The 14,698-nt window shown below is 35.5% G+C and overlaps 1 protein-coding gene across 3 annotated transcripts in view; it reads left to right on the forward strand.

The window, feature by feature from the left end:
* sema3c (sema domain, immunoglobulin domain (Ig), short basic domain, secreted, (semaphorin) 3C) overlaps positions 1-14,698 on the forward strand; it is a 48,488-nt gene that overhangs the window by 9,567 nt on the left and 24,223 nt on the right. The gene's annotated exons all lie outside the window — the stretch shown is intronic.

Genomic DNA, 14,698 nt, shown 5'->3' on the forward strand with positions numbered 1-14,698 from the left:
AAATAAAAATAAAACTCAGATGAAAACTTGGCCTGAATGTTTAGGAGGAAAAATTTTCTAAATAGTCCTGGAAATTTCCTCAACTTCTTCAATAGTCCTCAATTTAACGGAAATTACTAAAACTAAAAGTGCAACTAAAATCTTTCCTTAAAAGGAAAACTAAACTTAATGTAACAGTCCATATCTTAAATTACTAAAACAAAACTTCCCTAACTAAAACTAGACAAAATGTAACTTGAACTAAACAACATACATACATACACATAATTAAATTAAATTAAAAAGTAAACAGGCCACGTACTAGGCTAATTCATTTTATGCATAATTTATCCTTTTTTCTGTGACTAAATTGATCATAAATTACTAGATTATACAAATAATAAGTATTTAATGTTTTATTTTTTGTTTGTCAGCTGTACAGAATCTGGGGGGGATTCCCCTAGACCCCCCAGACTCAATTTGAAAATAGTACTAAAATAAAAAAAAATAATAACAACATTGAATCATGATGTATTATTAATGGGGCATTTTCTAAATGTTTTTTTTGGGGGGGGTAAATAAAATCAGAGTACTATTTTAGGCTTATATTATGTACCTGAAACATAATCTTAGACAACATCATCTTGGAAGTCAAAGTGCTAACTCAAGCATAATGTTTCCGTCACTTTGATCATCTAACAGAAATGGCTGAGCTGGTCTCAGATCAGATGTCAAGAGTGATCTGTCCTCTGATCTGCTGTAGCAAACATTAAATACAGTCGAGTAAGGAGATGTGTGATGTGTCAGCCCACATGGCATCTAGTGGCTCTTGGTGTAAGATACCAGTGGCTCTGAACGTGTCCTGTTGAATATGAAGGTCTGGTTTTTGTTGTGTTCTTCACTGTTAGTCATTCTTTGTTAATATAACCATTACTGTAGTTGCTTTCCAGTTTTTTCCTTCCTTCCAATTCATGTTTTCCCCCTAATTTGTCATTCTGTATTTTCGTCTGGTCTTTCCAGCATTATCCTTTGTGTACTCATCCATTTACTGTGTGCTGGAAAGAAACAGTTGGATGCTTTGGTAGTTATGCCATAACTGGTGTCAGTGTGGATTTTGCCATGTCGGAAAAACTCCAGACTCAGACTCCAGTACATTCTCGTGTTGCTCTCCAGCTCTGAAGAAAGCCACGTGTTATGGTTGACATTAATATGAACCTAAGCAGACACTGTCTGTGTGGAAAAGACAAATTGACCCTTTGCTTAGCCTTGCCTTAATAACGCTACTGTCCATTCCTAGTATAGCAAATTGAGCAAACACAAAGCTGTTGCTCTTTACATTTGTAGCACTAGTAAATTCTTGTATGTGTGGGTAGATTTAAACAAAATTTTACATAACTTTTACATAAAATATACTGTACAGTAAAACTAATTCCAGGCATGTATTGTATCGTAGTGACTCAAGATAATGCCCCATGATAATATGCTATATAATATTTTTGCTTGAATAGTTCAACCAAAAATGAAAATTCTTTCAACATGTATTCATCCTCATGTCATCCCAAACCTTTATGACTGTCTTTCATCTGCAGATCACAAAAGAAGATTTTTTTAAGAATGTTGGTAACCAAACAACATTGGCCCCCATTGACTTTCATTGTGGACACAAAACCACTGAGACATTTCTCAAAATATATTATTTTGTGTTACACAGAACACACATACTGTACATACAGGTTTAAACAACATGAGGTGAATAAATGTGTAAACTATTCCTTTAAGTACCTCCTATGGATCGAAGAAGTCTATGTGTCACCTCCTCACCTATTTAAAACATTTATTTGAGATTATGCTTTCAATTTTTCCCATTTTACTAGCACATTTTAGTTAAAACTGCACGATTGCCTTCCAAAAAACCACATTGATTCCAATAGGGCGTTTTGTAAAGGTTTATTGAAAAATAAAAGTACTTTAAATTGACTAAAGTACAGAACAGAACATTGTTTTCAAGCAGACTTGTGGTTTTGGCCTCATTGTTTTCAATAGGACATAAACCAAAGCTAGCATGATCCTAAACCAGACATCTTCACTCGTGGCTTTATGAGTAGAATCCCAGGTGTAGATTTGAATAATGTCTCTGACATGATCACCTCTGGAGAACTCATTCAGTCCAAAGGTCTCTGCACATGAATTGAAAAAAGATTGGGAACGCTAGATGCTAGGATAAATATCAAAGATCTCCTAACTTTTAAAAAAAATCTGTTGCGTTTGGGAGCATGTTTCACGGTACATGAACATTGTAACATATAGTCTGGGAATCCATCAACAGCGACAATTTATGAGCTCCATGTTTGTCCTCTGCGAGATTTAGACATTCCCTCAAAGTCCCACAAGGGTCTTTTGGATCAATTTCTTCTTTCTGAGAGATTTGGAAGAACATTGATGTGTAGGCAAACAATTTGAGTTTATAGCAAGGCTGTGTACTGAATATCATCTGGATCCGCTGAGGAATGCTCCAGATGTTTTAGGGTGCTCCTATAAAATCTCGTAAAGACCGATCTGCAATAATCTTAATGGAGAGAGCTTGGAGCTTTGGGTGTTTCTCAGCTTCCATGGTTCGGCGAGAAAAAATGAGTAAAAGAGAGAGATTTCTGCTGCCTGTGGAAAATGTGAGATCTCGGAGAAGATGGAATAAGGGAAATTAGAGTTAGACAATCAAGTCATGATATACATAAATTGGAAGAGCTGTCGGAAGCTTAGCATCTTTGGAAGAAGCTCTGGTGATCCAGTTACTGTACTGATTTCTTTATTATTGTCATTCCGGTCTAACCAAACCAACACCTTGTGAAAAAATAAACCTGGAAGATGAAGCCAGGGAGTGTTTGACTGGTCGCCAGACGGTCGGGCGAGAGACTTTTGAAACTTGATTCTGTGGGTATCTCAGGTTCTGTGCAGTGATGTTGAGCTCGTGTCGAGAGTAGAGTTTCTGAAATTCTTGCCATCACTCTGCGTTCTCATCTGATCATTCAATACATCGGTTTAGCGAATCTAAGTCTGGTTTTGTGTCTTATTTCCAGTTGTGGACTGTTATTTTGTGTAGAGACAAGCAGATGTTTTCATGTTCGACAGAGGAATTAAATAATTTTGGTTAATTGTATAAAGTTGATGTCACACTTTGCTTTAAACATGTGAAAATAACTCACACTCTGCTAATATGCAGCAGGGTATGATGTCAGGTTTTAGGTTTCCTGATTTTGGTCAATAATAAATAATGTAAACTTTGAAGTTTATATTCTTAATACTGTAAATACGTTACAGGAGGTTTGCCATACAAATTCACTGGTCAACAAAAGCCAGACACGCTTTCTCTCCATATATATTCGGGTCAATGATGTATAAGGACCACTTGTGGTGCGACCAATAATATCAATAATTGCATTTAATTTTTGTACTAATGTACAGGTTTTTATGGCTGAAATATGAATATCTTATACAGTATGCTTAAGTGAATGGTATTTTTAAAACATTTATATCAGTTGAATGCGATTTTCTGGAAAAATGTGTTTGTTAATTTTGTTAATTTAAGAAGATTAAATTATAGAGCAAAAAGATGAGATGATTACTTGCCAAAACTACTTTGTTTCTTAACAGATAGAATGACAAAAAATGTTAAGCATGTCAAGGAAATGATTTCATTTTAAGACAAATCACGGTTGCACCGCCAATTCATAGATGAAAATTACTAAAATCACTTAATACATTTTTTTATTTGCATTTGGGTAGTTGACAGACTAATATGCAAATTTGTCCTATTTGTTTTCTAAATTTTGCTATGTCACACCATACGATTTATTCATCAACTACCTGTTTATGTGTACACCACATTCTTAATGTTTAAATAACTGCGAAAGATATTATTATTTATTTGTGTTTTAAAATTAGCATGACGAAAATCCTTATACGTATACCCATTTGCTCTCCCAGTTTCATATTCACATAAACAAAAGTGAATACAATAGAAAGTCTAGTGTGACCGCCCCTCTGTGCACTTCAATTAGGATTCAATCGCAGCCAGCTGTGTGTTAACTTGGCTCAGCCACTTTTTCGAGCATTGTGTCATGTTTATCAATCCTCATCTGAATTCACACTGTCCAAAATTGAACTGGTTTAGACCACATGTGTGAACTCGAGCCAGGTAACACAAGACAACACCCTTTACAAATAAAACAATGTTGTCATTGATGTGGATCAGGCATGAGACCCCAGTTGATTTGACCGTGGATGGTTTATTTCGTTTTTTGGTTAGCCAACAGAAATGTAAGGTATTTTATCCCTTAAGAAATTATTATTTTTATTTATGAAATACAAGATTGTTTTTACTATCTACTGTATCATGTGCTCTTCAGTGCGTCATGTGAGGCCGGCACGAGTAGTCATGACCCTTTAGTTTTTTGCTATCTTTCTGTTTACATAATCTGGCAGCAGCGTTATAAACTGTTTTTTTTTTATTTACAAGCTGATATTTAACACTGAGATGAGTTACAGCGGTTTTGCAGGCCAGTACAGACCTTATGTTTTTTGAAGGGATAGGTCACGCAAAAATTGGATGCATTTACTTTTATTATGTCACCCCAATGTTAGTTACAAAATGCTATAACTTTCTTTCTAATGTGATATTAAAAAATCACCAGGGCCTGATAAAATACGACCTTATTTTCTAAAAATTTCTGCAGATCTTATAACAGAGCCCATTACATCTATTTTTAACTTGAGTTTAATCTCAAATGTCATTCCTCGTGCATGGAAATCCGCGTCAGTTTTTCTTTTGTTAAAAGCTGGTGACCCAGCAGTTTTGGATAATTATCGGCCAATTAGTAGGTTGTCTGTGTTGGCAAAAGTATTTGAATCTTTTGTCAATGATCAAGTGAAACAGTTTTTAACTGAAAATAAAATATTAAATGATTTTCAGTCAGGCTTTAGATCAGGTCATAGTACTATTACAGCAGCTATGCTGGTTACAAATGATATTGTTAAATACCTAGATAGTAAACAACATTGCGCAGCATTATTTGTAGATCTTTCTAAAGCATTTGACTCTGTAGATCATAAACTTTTATTACAGAGATTAAGTTGTATAGGTTTTAGTGAAATGACTCTAAATTGGTTCAATAATTATCTAACAGAAAGAACTCTGTGTCTCAGTCGAAAATTTTATTTCAAATGAATTAAAAACAATAAAAGGTGTTCCACAGGGTTCGATTTTAGCCCCAGTTTTATTTTCTATTTATATTAATGACCTTGGTTGTGGGATAACCTCAGCTAGAATTCATTTATATGCTGATGACACAATTATATACACAGTAGCACATTCGGTGAATCAAGCCATTGAGCTCTTGCAACAATCCTTCCAGTTATTGCAATTATCATTATCCAACTTAAAACTGGTTTTAAACTCAAATAAAACTAAATACATGCTTTTTACTCGTTGTCGTACTCAAACAGATCATCCTATTTTAACTTTACAAGGAGAATCTATTGAAAGAGTAAATTGTTATAAATACTTGGGCATATGGTTGGATGACAAACTAGGATTTCAGATACATATTGAAAAACTTTAAAAAAAACTTAGATTAAAGTTGGGTTTTCTTTTCCGTTTAAAGAAGTGTTTTCCTTTTAAAGCAAGAAAGAGAATTATACAGAGTTGTTTCCTTTCTGTATTAGATTATGGCGATGTGATCTATATGCATGCAAGTTTATCTTCACTTAAGAAGTTGGACTATGTATACCATGCTGCATTACGCTTTGTGACGAGTGTCTCTTCACGCACCCATCACTGTATATTGTATGAACTGGTGGGATGGTCCTCTTTGTTTCAAAGAAGGAAAGTGCACATGTTGCTGTTTATTGTTAAGGCATTGTTGGGAAAATTACCTACTTATATCTGCAGTCTTTTATCTTTTTATACTTGTATTTACAGTACCAGATCCTCTGCTAAACTTCTCTTAAATGTTCCAAGAGTACATTCTGAGTTAGGCAAAACTGCCTTCTCTTTTTTTGCTCCTTCGTTATGGAACGAGTTGCAGAGTATTATTATGCTGGAAACACTCCCTTCTGTAAATATTTAAAAAAACCTTTTATGGTCTACTCTGAAGGAAACATGTACTTGCTATAAGTAAATTACATATTTGTAATCATCTGGATGGAGGGCAAATGATTTTGTTTGTTTTATGTTTTTGAAATTGTTTTATTGTGATACTTTCTGTGCTGCCATTTTGGCCAGGACTCCCTGGAAGAAGAGATTTTGTATCTCAATGGGACTATCCTGGTAAAATAAAGGATAAATAAAAAATAAAAAAATAATGTGGAACACAAAGCAGAATATTGAAGCTGCTACAGTGAAATTGGACTGGAACCAGAGATAGCTGTAGTCACCATTTACTTTCATGTATATAAAAGGGCAGCTTGACCATTTGCTACAATTGCTTAGAGGGTGCATTTTCTTATGACACAAAAATATATTGGAATATACAGAAAAATATAAGGTTATATATTAGGGGTGTAACGGTATGTGTATTCGTACCGAACCGTCACGAGTAACATTCCAAATATAGTCATCATTCCTATGCCCTACTCCCTTCGAAGGGCAGAGCCCTTGGAGTTTAGACTTTGGAGTGAACAGGGCATTTGCGTGACCTTATGTAGACGTTTGGAATGCACTTTGCAAAGGGAGCAATGTAATTTCCTCATTATCTTCAGCTGGCATGTACCCGTGACAACGAAGCATTGTGTCCGTAAGCAGATGTGGCTGTTTTAATGGCATAACTTAAGCATAAAACCTAACTGTTTGCAAATAAACATACATTTTATATTTTAAAAAGTTTTTTAAATATGCTATATAATATATAAACAGTAATATATATAAAACTTTTTAAAATATAAAATGTATTGCCCACGGACCGTTGGCTAAACGTCTGATGCATAAGGCACACTTTTCTGGAAACACTTCAGCACGTTCGAAGTCGTCATCTGATTGGTTGAATTTCACAGGATTTCCGGGAGATGTGCGTTTTGCGTTCTTAAACGGTCTGCCTGGAAACAACACGAAGCCGCCTGATCTAACAAGTATGCTTGTCGTGTTTACAACTGTTGCTATAAGAATTCATCACGATCGACTAAACGCTTACTTCTTAAAAGTATGCGAGGTTCACTGCATAAACGTATAATCATTTTGTTGCCGTTAACTTTTGACACGTTCGTGAATGTACACCGGTCTGTTACTGCGGGAACATTTCCACGCCTCTAAACATGACGGGACACAAAACGAAACGTGATTGGTTGCTTTACCTGTCACATGGCCTCTTGGGCGGGCCTTGGCCAAAGAAAGCGGCGATAAGTTGGCTACGCGAGACTATGTTGATAGTAAATAGCTGATAAAAGAATTCACGGTAAGTCAAATATGGATGTGTCACAGTTGTGTTTTGTTCTGTTCTAATTTAGCACCATTAAGCCTTTAAACATTTCTGCAAATACATGCTCAGAAACTTTAAAAAGGCCTCATCTATAAAGGTCTGATTTATATCATAATTACAACAGAAAATCGTGCCTAACGTTTGTTCAAACTCAGCCACGGCCACAGTACATTCTCTAAATTTTCAAACAATAACATCACATTGAACATTAGGCCATATTGACCTCAGCCAACTTCACATTCATCTGCTATAAGGTAACGTCTTGGGTATAAATCACTTCTAAATCGTGGCTGTAGACCAGCTGTTTGATTTTAAATGATATTCGGATGAGGGGAGAATACATTTTTTACTTCAGTTGACCTTAATGTGTCTTTGATGGCTAGCTTTCATATTTGAAATATCTTAACCTCAGACTTTAAAAAACAAGAAAAGTAATAACAGATTTTCATATTACTAGATGATAGAAGTGATGTTAGGGGTGGTTGCTAAGGTATTCATGGTGGTTTCTCGGGTCTTGCTAGGTGGTGGATAGGGTGTTCTGTATGGTTGGCAAGGCAAAAGAGCCTCGTGTCTATATGATATTCTGATCTTTAAATATGTCTAAGCTCTTGTTTTATTGTAAATTTAGGGATTTGTTGGCCTGTGAAATATGTATCATTTGTTTCAAATTGCATTAGTACAAATGTGACATCTCTTTAACAAGCAAGTTATAGTTTACAGTATGTCTGTAGCACAAATGTTGCATGGCGCATTTGACATCACAGTTTAATAGGTTTAGGCATTATTTGAATTTAAAGTATGTCTCTTTGTTCCTCAGTACAAGCAATAGTTGTCTTATAAAACCACTGAGGTGAAGAGAGAATACTGCCAGTAGTTTCCAAATATCTTAGGTCTGATGATAAAAGGTCATGTTTGGGTCAGGTTAGGGTCTTTTTAAGTATGGAGCGTCAGTCTGTCTGATGTTGAGATCAAAAGACCTGATTATCTGGCTATATCTGGATGATAGTAATGAACATATGGAACACGTGTAAAATATTAAGCAATGAAGAAAACACACATAAACACAGTGCTAAACGGTCAGGGGAATTCCTGCTCGATACAAAACATAGCTTGTTGAAGCTATCAGCAGTCACAGATTAGGGCCAACAAATGTTTTTATCTGCACACTATGTGTAGAGGCTAACCATAAGTGATTGGGTTAGGACTCGGACATTCTCCACCAAGAAGACTGGATTTCAATGCTTGATGTGGACAATATCTGTGATTTTCTGAATATCATTTATCTCTAAATTTGGGAATTTAGTCTTTCCCATATTGTTCTTGTTCTTTTGACCTTGGTAAACATTGTTGGTTGACTTTGTTTGCTGATGCTGTGATCAATTTATGCCCGTCAATACAGAGAACAAGCCATCGTAATGGAGGATTTAACATGATTAACACTAACACTTATCCTCAAAGATTTTCTATTAGTCTTTGTTTTTTTCTCAAAAGGTGCAGGCCTCTGGCTTTAAAAATAGCATTTAAAGCCAAAAATGGTTTATGGTTCGAAGATTTTTAGTGCTTTTCTAGATCAGTGGATAGAATGCCCAACACTGTAAAGTGAGGATGTTTTACTAGGTTTGTTTAAATGAAACATTTGTGCAATGGAATAGACAAAGGAAGATCCATGTGTAGCCTTCATCCCTTAATGAATTTTTATTTACAGTATGTCATCATTTACTCACCCTCAGGTTGAACACAAAGGAAGATATTTGGAAGAATGTCAGTAACGAAACAGATCGCATCCCCCATGCTGCCATTGAAGGTAAAATAAATACTATAGGGAGTCAATGGGAGATGAGATCTGACCCTTTATGAAAATTATGAAAAAAATACGAAAACAGTAATTAACTGTAATTAAACTGGAATAGGTATTTGTTGCAAAACTGCGGCAATACAAACCATAATAAAAAACGTTTGTCTGTAGGTATGCAACCATATTGCACCATGTTTACGTATGCGTGAGGGAGCCGCGTGTTAAGGTGAAAGGTCATGGGGGGCCCGGAGGGTTGGTGACAGGTGAAGATCAGGCAGAGCGCTAATTGGGGCAAGGCATACATTAGCGTGATGGGTAGGTTAACGTGTACTGTTTCAACTCCTGCGGGAAACCCTGCGATGTGCACTGTAACTGAGTCCAATCTGAGACTGCTAATAAACCTTATTGGTGCCAAGTGTTCTACCCCATCTGACCTCTGTGCTAATATTATGCTGTTATCTATTGTGGGATCCAACAAAACTGTAAATGATATGACCTAGAATCTGAATTAATCGTTCATAATCGTATTTAAAAAGCACTTCTTTTTACAGCAGATAACTTTATGAAATGCATGCTTAAAAGGATAATTTGCCCCCAAATAAATATTCATACCGTGTATGACTCTTTCTTCTGTGAAGTGTGAAAGAAGATATTTTAAGAGATATTTTCACAGTTTTGTGTCCATACAATGGAAGTCAATGTTGTTTACTGTTCTTTAAAATATCTTTTGAGTTCTGCAGAAGAAAAGAAGACTTGCAGGTTTGGGATGACATGAGGATGAATAAATGAATTTATCGTTGAATTATCTCTTAACCAAAGATGGGATGTAATAATATATTTATGTAATATTATATTAGGGTGTAATACAATGTAATTTCAATACAGTGATACTAATGAATTATTTTTGTATGTATTTATTTATTGCTGTATGTATTTTATTATTGTTATATTTTTATTAATCATAAAAACCATGAAAATCCACCTTGAGGATTTTTAAGATAATTAATTTGACTATATGCTAATGCTAACATGCAAGCGCTGTGACAACTAGCCAATTTATTTTAAATGAGCATGCTAATTTAAACACAACCGTAAAAATATAAGGATCACTGCAATGTTTTTTAATACAGTGTACAAAACAGCCATTGTATCTAGAAACAGTATGGCAGTAAAAGCTCTTCTCTGATTGGCTGCCCCAGAGGACATGTCTGCCTAAAGGATTTGGGGTCAAAATGTAATGTCCGCTAATGCTAATTGATGCAGTCAGTTGCTAACAGATGCTGTCAGTGTGCAATGCAATGTATGCAGGTCTTCTTCTCCTCTGTTAGTATTTTTAAATGCTTGTTGAATGAGTGTGTGTGTCCATTCTAGAGACCAGAGGAATGTGGGTAATGTCAAGGGGATAGACTGCCTGACGACTCTGTCGCATGTTAGCCTGCAGCCTGGGTGGTCTTGATGTGTTGACCACATCCTTACCCTCTTCCTGCGTTCACATGATCGCCATAAATCGATCTAGATTTTCATATTTTCAGAACATAATATGCGTAAGATGCGTGCCTGTGCAAAACACCATAAGGTTTTGTGGGTAGTGTGGCCAGGGTGTTGCTCTGTGGTTGCTAGAGTGTTCTGGGTGGTTGCTGACAGAGTTATTCAAACTTTGTTTTCAGTTTTTATTAATATTTTGAATGAGCTTTTATTTGAATATTTTTGAATATTTGTTAATGTAAATTTGAGTCTATTTTAGCTATTTTGTCATGTGCTTTTGTCATTGTATTATTTGGTTGTTGGTTGTTATTTAAAAAAATATTTGAATAATTTAGTACCTCATCTTTCTCAGATGTTACTTTCTCAGTTTATTCCTGAGGCAACATTTCTCATTTTCATTTAACTAAAATGATCCTTGTTTATATAGGAGAATATTTTATTTGACTAGACTTTTTTCGTAAATAACTGAAGTAGGCTATATAAATATAGAGATGGATATTCTAGTTTCTAGATATATTGACCATTTGACTTCAATAAGCAGAAATGTTTTCATAGTTTAGATTTAGTAAACTAAAATAACCTCAGTATATAAATATGGATATTCTAGTTTCTAGAATGAAAAAATACATGCAAAATATTCTGGCAGCTGGGGCATCAGAAAAAGACCTTAAAAATACATTTCTGTTAAGTATAATGTAATTTTATGCCAAACTCGTAAACTTGCAGTTTGTTTTTGTAATTTTAACTGCGTTTCAAAAATATGTGAAAATTCGGTAAAATAAAACCATCAAATTCTGTAAAATTACATTTTTTTACAGTGTAGATATGTTGACCATCTGAAACGTTTTTATAGCTTTAGTTTTAGTAAAGCATATAAATATAAAGACGGAAACCATCCACCAGGTGAAAATCATGAGTCACATAACTCATAAAAGCAATGGCACATCTCTCCTTGCAAGAACCATTATTTTGCGGTATCCTTCATGTCTGTAGAACAAACGGTTTCTTTCAACCCTTAACCCTAAGTGTAAGCTATAACAACAGTGCCTTAGCAAATACTTATCACCGGTAGCCTTTTACAGAATGATAGATAGTCTCACCAGGGCCAATGATGAACCAGGGCCAATGATGAACCAGGGCCAATGATATTGTGAGTTTTAATGAGAATGACGCATTAGGTTGCCTGGACAGTTGCTTTGACTCTAACAGTATGTGTGAAATCACTTACATGTTGCACTGTCCGAGTGTAACCATGCAGAACTAAACCAAAGAACCGTGTTATTGACAAAACAAAGGCGGCTCCTGAAAGGCATTTAAAGTCATGTCTTTAGACAAGAAGCACTTCATCTTAATGGAGAACATGAATTCTGATAGTTTAAAGCTGCTGCTTAACTATTTATTCGAACCGGTTGCCCGACTCCGCCCATATGTCTCCCCGAGCAACATTGGCGCCATAGCGTCCTGGATGAATGGGACATGCCGGTTAAATTTGCATATTGTTAATTTATTCAAACAAGCTTTTGGTGTTCAAGCAATGAGGGGGAAATTAAGAAAAGATGGGGCTGTAATTGGAGTTTAGGCTAGTAAAGTAAACGTAATGGAGCATAGAAAACTTTGGCTCGGATTTTGAACTGGAATTTGTAACTCTCAGTGGGTCCACGCATTCAGCTTGTGTTGGGTGTGTTTTGAACCTGATGATCCTTTGACATTCTTCGTGACACTTTGAATATGTTTAGATTAGCAGATTTGTGTTAAATTCCAATTGATTGAATCAAATTGTGCTAAGCATGCAAAGTGTCTTTGAATCTAATTGAGAATAAAGTTGGATTTAGATGTTGATATGGAAGTTATTCTTATATTTGAAGGTGTAATTTTCTGGCGAATGATGTTGTGCATTTGGAAGTAATGGATGTATGAGCCGAATACACACAAATGTATTATTATACATTATAAATGTTTACTTGCCCTTGGAAGCTGATTTCTGTGATTTCATGTTTCATAAGTAAAGTTAGGTTGAAACCTTTTTATGTTCATAAAATGTGTGTTCATTTGATTAGGATGTGGCGTCAGCATCTTTCTTCAGCCAAATTGACTTGTAAGCACCCGATGTCATGACTTTTTGAAAGATATATATTTGGCCTTTACAGCTTTATTTGACAGTATAGTGTGAAAGACAGAAAACACGATGGGATGAACCTCCCAAGAAGAACTTACCAATCGTACCGTCCCAACAGCGCATCATTGGTTTAGCTAATGTCGCAATGTTGATCTACTGTAAATGACTTATTGTTGTCTCTGGAATAGGAAAATGGTATTTAAAATTTCATTCAAATAAAGGCAAATGGATACATTTTTCATGATTGAGGCATAATATGACGGCATGTAAACATAAGTCAATATTATTAAAAGTAGACCCAGGGCTGCATATGGGCTGATTAAACATAATAGGCTAGCCAGTTGATATAATCGGTTTCTTTTACTTTTAAATTACACTGCAAAACTGAGCTCAGTTTTGGATTTAGATGTAACGATTCTAATCTGAGTCTGATTAGGACTCGGTATCTGTGGCTCATTTCAGGCTCTGGTTAAAGCATTGGCAGCCGTAACAGAGGACGGACGGGCAACCTACACCAGACTTTAAATTGCTCTTGTAAAAGAGAACAGCTGATTTTAATCTGTTTTAATGACCTCAAGCAGCACAAACACGTTCCTTGTAAGGAGATGAAATATAGAGGTCAAATTAAACCTGATGATGTGGAATTTCTTCTGACATTATAGGTTATACTATTGCTCATACATAATTTAGGGTTGTTTTGTTTTGTTTTGTTTTGCTTTTGCTTTTGCTTTTGCTTTTGCTTTTGCTTTTGCTCTTGCTTTGCTTTGCTTTTTGTTTTGTTTTGTAATACAGTAGCATGGCTTTATTAAGCGAACCAAAACAGAGAAAAACTAGTATAACACTAAGCTTGTAACCTAGTGAAAAATATCAAATATTTTTAAATCAGTGTCAAAGTAATACTCATTAAACTTCCTAAACCCTACCAGAATATAATCTATTGTCCAATAGCCATGTGCCACAGTATGGATTTATCCAGTAGCTTGTACAGCACGTTGTGTTTAAGCACTCATGGGGTCTTGCTTGTTGATCTCCTCTGGGCACGTTGAGACCCATAAACCTCTCGTGCTGTTTAAAAATGCATGTTTAAGAAGTTTCCTATACAAAAGTGTCTTGTACTAGATCCGCTTGACTGCGCTGTATGAATGACAAGTAAAAGGGTTTGAGTGGAATAAAAAACATGTAAGAGGGGAAGGGAAGCTTTAATATTTAATACTAATTTAACTTAATAATCTAGCTACATATTCTAAACAAATATTTTATTTTTTATTTAATTCTATTTTTGGCAGTTGAAAAAAATGTAGACAGATGTAGACAGATTTTAACTTGGATTGAACCTGAAAGATTTCTTCATCAGCCATACAGAATATTTTTGGTGTCTTAGGTTGGTATTGCTACCTGCTTTCAACAGCGGTAAAGCTTTTTTGCTTTCCACGTCATTTTAAATTGTTGCAAATTGCAGTACGATGAGAATCAACGTTCCTTCCGCCAGTCCTCTATTACTCTTTGATTTTCACTACACAAACTCAACAGGACCTCTTACTCACACATATCAAAATCAACCCATCGAGGAGCTCGGGAAGAAGCCTAGACATAACAGTTCTGAGGAAAACGTTCCCATTGCCTCTCAAAAACACGGAAAGATTAGCGTAAAGAGCACCTTACTGAGCGATCACATCAACACCACCCCGGGTCTCATATCATGTCAACTCAAGGACCAATACAGAATGAGTTACAAACATATCTGGGTTGATCTTGATCTAACTCTGTAAGAATGTGGTCAAGCCCATGACTAATACAGCCTGTGTGTTGGGGAATATCACAAACAAAACGTGTTGATTATCATAAGCCTTCTCGATG

Source organism: Triplophysa rosa, linkage group LG24 (genome assembly GCF_024868665.1).
Source record: "Triplophysa rosa linkage group LG24, Trosa_1v2, whole genome shotgun sequence".
In the NCBI taxonomy this organism is placed as follows: Eukaryota; Metazoa; Chordata; class Actinopteri; order Cypriniformes; family Nemacheilidae; genus Triplophysa; species Triplophysa rosa.